General features: G+C 47.0%; 1 non-coding gene across 1 annotated transcript; it reads left to right on the top strand.

The window, feature by feature from the left end:
- The first annotated feature begins 4,247 nt into the window (after positions 1–4,247).
- On the top strand, positions 4,248–4,350 carry LOC138803988 (U6 spliceosomal RNA). The gene has a single exon (XR_011365113.1). It is a non-coding gene; the product is annotated as a U6 spliceosomal RNA (small nuclear RNA).
- Positions 4,351–5,509: the final 1,159 nt, after the last annotated feature.

Below are 5,509 nucleotides of genomic sequence, written 5' to 3'. Positions count from 1 at the left end.
AAGACAAAATAAGCTGTTTAACTTCCCTGCAGTAGGTGGGGCGTGGGGGCGGGGAGGGAGGGTGCTGTGGTGTAGGCAGCCTTCCTGGGTATTGCCAAAGCAGTTCCTGACTCGCATTATTAATTAGCTCACCATATATATATATTTTTAAAGCACACCTTTCTATCCATCCCTGTTCTTGTCTTCTTGGCCCTACTCATAAAAGGGTGACGAACTTAAAAAACCAGGTTGTTTAAATTTATGTTTTTAAGTGCTCAGTAGAAGAGGCACACAAGATGTGGTTTGTTGACTGACTGAATGTTGTGTTTGTTGGATGAGCTGAGGACAGTGTTACACACGTGGACCTCTTTGGCAAGGCTGAACTCATCCTTCAAAAAATTCCTAAGATGATGGTTCTCAAAATGAGCAAGTGTAGCACCAGTGGCTCACGCCTGTCATCCTAGCTACTAAGAAGGCTGAGATCTGACTGAGATCAAGGTTCAAAGCCAGCCTGGGTAGGAAAAGCTATGAGACTCATCTCCAATTAACCAGAAAAAAGCCAGAAGTGGAGCTGGCTCGAGTGCTCAGGTGGTACAGCGTCAACCTTGAGCGCAAAAACTCAGGGACAGTGTCCAGTCCCTGAGTTCAAACCTCAGTGTGTGTGCATGCATGCATGCATGCACGTACACACACACACACACACACACACACACACACACACACACACACACACACACACACAGAGCAAGTATATGGGAGTTCTATAGCTGATGGAAGGCTGTAAAACAGGAATTCTCAGCCCCAGTGTTTTGGCTTGGTGAGCCTAAGGAGACTGCCTAGTGATGATATTTTGTGGAAGGTTCCAGGTGTCTGGCCTGTAGCTGGGTTTGGATTTGTCATACCCAGATTGTACCCTCCATGAACCAAGTCTGTTGATAAAATTGCTGTCTTCCGGGTAAGATCAGCCACTTGTTGTTGTTGTTAGTCCTGGGGCTTGAACTCTGGGCCTGGGTGCTGTCTGCGTGCACTCTTCAGCTCCAAGCGAGTGCTCTACTGCTTGAACCATAGCGCCACTTCCTGTTTTCTGGTGGTTTATTGGAAATAAGGGTCTCACAGATTTCCTGCTGGGTCTGGCTTTGAACCGTGATCCTCAGATCTCATCCTCCTGAGTAGCTAGGATGACAGGCGTGAGCCACCGGTGCTCGGCTGAGATCAGCCACTTTTGTCCTGAAGTGCTGGAATGTGTGGCATAGGCTGAGAGTCACCGCCCATGTTTCAGGCCATGTTTCGTGGCTCGGGTCCTGCCCCTGACCCAGCAGCTCTGCAGGGCCTCTGGGGAGGGTCGTTTTTAGCAAGCTCCTGTGGGGTACGGCCACCACCTGTTGCGTCCCTGCTTTGGGAACCTCGGCGCTCCCCATCCCATCCTTCCCCAGGGAACCTGCTCCTTCACGCGGAGTGCTCCCCTCCCGCTCCTCCATTGCCCACTGGACAGGGGTGGGTTGCCAGGCCTCCTGCTGTTGGCTGCCATCAGGACCAGAGTGTGTGGACTCAGGCGGATCCCTCTCTATAGCTTGGCTTGCTCTGGTGTCTTTTTCTGACCCTAACCCTGGGGCTGAGTGCAACGAGTTTTCCCGCCCCACTGAAGGCAGGGTGGGACTGGCTGAGGCTGGGGACCTGGGACACGTCTCATCACAGGTCGCTCAGAGCAGGGGGCACAGGCTGTGAGCCCTGAGCTCGGCCCTCCCCTCCTCCTCTCCCTCCTTCTCTCCTCTCCTTCCCCCCAGCTTGCTCCTCGCAGGGGGCTTCGTGCTTTCCTGAAACAAATCATTTGCCCTCCAGATCTGGGCTCTGGCTATCACTTGGTTCAAGGGGTGCGATCTTCTAGTAACCCTAGGTTTAGCCCGGGGTACAAAAACAGGGACTGTCCCAGGAGAACATAAAGCCTCTTTGTTGGGCTGTCTTATCTAGAGCACCTCACAATCGGAGGCAACATGCCCACTGCACGGGCCTGTTTCTCTGGGCCTGGTAAGCCTGAGCCAGAGCCTTTGGAGCTGTGTGTTCATCACAAGTCTGCCCTGCAGTGCCAGGATGCTTCGCCTAGGCTCCCCTTCCTTCCCATCCCCTCCCCTGTCCCTCCCTAGTGGTGGTGGTGGTGGTGGTAGTGGTGGTAGTGGTGGTATGTGTGTTGTGTGCCAATCCTGGGGCTTGATCTCAGGGCCTAGGCACTGTCCCTGGGCTTTTTTGCTCAAGCTAGCACTCTACCACTTGAGCCACAGCGCCACTTCTGGCTTCTTTTGGTGGTTAATTGGAGATAGAGTCTCATGGACTTTCCTGCCTGGGCTGGCTTCTAGACCTTCCCCCTCCTCAGATCTCAGCCTCCTGCGTAGCTAGGATTACAGGCGTGAGCATGGGTCCCCCACTTTGTGTTGTTCTTGTATAGTTGCATTCTCCTCCACCTCTCTGGTCCTGTCTCCCAGCCCTCGTTAATTTGTTCTCCATCATTATAATTCTTCTACTTCGGGAATATTATGTAAGTGGACTGAGATATTGCCTAACCTTCAAAGGCTGCCTTTAAAAACAAGCAAACAACACAATTTCCTAGAGATTCATCTAAGGCCTTAGATGCATCAAGAGTCCATTCTTTTTAACTGATGAGTAATATTCCATGAAATGGATATACCACAGTTTTCCAACTTTGTGGAAAAATTATATATAAGGCTGCTAGGAATATTTATGTGGGCTTTTATGTGAAGGTAAGATGGAAATTGTTATGTTCCATTGAACGAAAATTATTTTCTGGAGTGGTACTGACTTATTTTACATTCTTATCACTAATAAAAACAAGAAGTGAATAACAGCAAGTTATGAACACATGTGCATGCATGTGTGCGCGTGTGCACGCACATACACATACACACCAAATGTAAATATCATATCAAGGATGTAGTTTCTGACATGGTGAAAATTCAGAAGTCTCCTTCTGGCAATGTGCGAAGAATGGTCCAGTTTCCCCATCTTGTCACCAGCATTTGGTGCTGTCATCCTGACAAAAATTACGCCCTCTGCCCAGTATTCTGGGGGTAAGTCTAAATTTACTGACAACGCTCAATTTGCTTCTGGATAAGCTTTGCAAAATTAATTCTTAAAAAACCCTATATACTGTTTTGCCCCAAAAAATGTTGTTTGTGCCTTTAAAAACTTAACTCTGGGCTGGGAATGTGGCTTCGTGGTAGAGTGCTTGCCTAGCATGCAAAAAGCCCTGGGTTCAATTCCTCAGTACCACATACACAGGAAAAGCTGGACGTGGTGCTGTGATTCAAGTGGTAGAGTAGCTCAAAGGCAGTGCCCAGGCCCTGAGTTCAAGCCCTAGGACTGACAAAAAAAAAAAGACTAATGCTGAGCTGTCTCTGGGCTGCATGATTTGGGAAGTATATGCCCCTGTGCATTGCCTTTGCAATAAAGACTCCTATGATTTGGCTTATTAATTGTGGCATCCTTTGTTTCTTGCTGATTGAGTTACAACATGGTAAAGTATTATTCTGGCTTAATTTGACATAGATCTATTCTAGTTGTGTCTCCCATTTTGGTTGAGTTGTTCTAGTTTGTGATTTTTGAGGAATTGTTCCATTTCTTCTAAATATTCACATTTATGATCATAAGGTTGTACGTCACTTTTCTGCTTTTCTTCTGCGCGGTGCTACTTACCTTTTTGATCCTGATGCCTGAGATTTGTATCTTCTGACCTTTTAAAACTTTTCAGTGTTGCTGGAGGTTTATAAACCTGATTTTTTAAAAATTTTAAAGACAGAATCAGCTTTTGGCTGGGAGGTGTAGCTTAGTAGTAGAGAGTTTACCTGGCATGCATGAGGTCATGGGTTCAATCCCCAGCATTGAAACAACCACCATCAAAGACCTAACTTTTCATTTCATGACTTTTAATGTGGTTTTCCTGGTTTCAATCTTATTAGTTTCTGGACTTTGTTATTTCCTTCCTTCTGCTTGCTTAGGGCTCGTTTTCTTCGTTTTCTGGTTGGAACAATGAACATGCAGTTAACAAAAAAGAACATTAGGAAGTTGAGACAGGTCTGGGCCTGGGTGTGGGGAGTAGTGGGAGGGGGCAGGCCAATGGAGAGGGGGGTGGAAGGGGTCTATAGTCAGAATAACCGGGCTTCGGGGTGAAAATGGAACAAAGAAACTCCATGAGACTAGCAGGGGAGGGAGAGGGAGGGAAGGAGAAAGGGGAGAATGATTAAGATGCTATGTTTAGTGCTCACTTCTGCAGCATAAATTAAAGTTGGAATGATACAGAGATGATTAGCATGGCCCTTGTGCAAGGATAATAGACAAATTCATGAAGTGGTCCATATATTTTTTTAATGCACTGTATATATAAATGGACATGTTAAAACGAGCCTTCAATGGACAACTCACAAAACCCCCAACCCACCATGGAAGCAAATGATAGCAAAGACAGTGACAGGCTTTTAGCTTCTGTGGGAAGTGGAAACACTGTGTTCTGGCAGCACACGATACTGCAGTTATATTTAAAGTCCTCAGGTAGATGGAAGGTGAAAACGTAAATGTGTACAAGTACTCAAGGTATTCACAAATGACCACCATGTGTGAATGCACAAGATGTTCTTAGTGTTTAGGTATTCTAATTTTTTTTTGGTGCCCGTCCTGGGGTTTGAACTTAGGACCTTGTGGTTTTGCTTAGCCTAAAAAGGCTCAAGACTAGCACTAGGCCTTGAGCCACGTCTCCCCTCTTGACATTTTGCTGGTTAATTGGAGATCAGAATCTCTCAGATTTATTTGCCTGGGCTTCAAATGAGGATCCTCAGATCTCAGCCTCCTGCATACCTAGGATTACAGGTATGAGCCACCAGTGCCCAGCTCAGAAGATAATCAAACCTTGGTTCTACCAAGATGGGGCAGCCCCCTTCCTCCTGGAACTTCCTGTGCAATACAAATCCCTAGACATAACTTTAACCAGATCCATTATGATTTTACCTTGTTAGGTGATGAGTATTTTTGTTATTATAAGCATTCCTTTCTTTGGCAGTCCTGGGATTTGGACTCAGGGCATGGTTCTTCCTAAGCAGGTGCTTTGCCACTGGATCCATGTTCCAGGTCTTTTTTGCTTTTCTCGTTTTTCAGATCAGGTCTCACATTGTGTGTGTGTGTGTGTGTGTGTGTGTGTGTGTGTGTGTGTGTGTGTGTGTGTGTGTGTGTGTGTGTGTGTGTGTGTGCGTGCGTGCATGCGTGTGTCTGTGTGTCTGTGTGTGTCTGTGTGTGTCTGTGTGTGTGTGTGGCTGGCCTAAAACTGCAGACTTTCCATGTGGCCAGGATCATAGGTGTGTGCTACCAGGGGCTGGCATTTCAGTTTTTGCCTGGACTGGTTTATTCTCCCAGTCTCTATCTCCCATTCCTTTACAGGTGGGAGCTACCATACTAGCCATCCCATACACTTTTGAGCTTTGTGAAGGATGCAGTCACTGGAAATAGTTAGGCCGGGCTAGAGCAGGGCTCT

Source organism: Dipodomys merriami, unplaced genomic scaffold (assembly GCF_024711535.1).
Source record: "Dipodomys merriami isolate MVZ:Mamm:240054 unplaced genomic scaffold, mDipMer1.0.p SCAF_35, whole genome shotgun sequence".
NCBI classification, from domain to species: Eukaryota; Metazoa; Chordata; class Mammalia; order Rodentia; family Heteromyidae; genus Dipodomys; species Dipodomys merriami.
The sequence above is the reverse complement of the archived record's forward strand: the minus strand, read 5'-3'. Positions and strand labels throughout refer to the sequence as shown.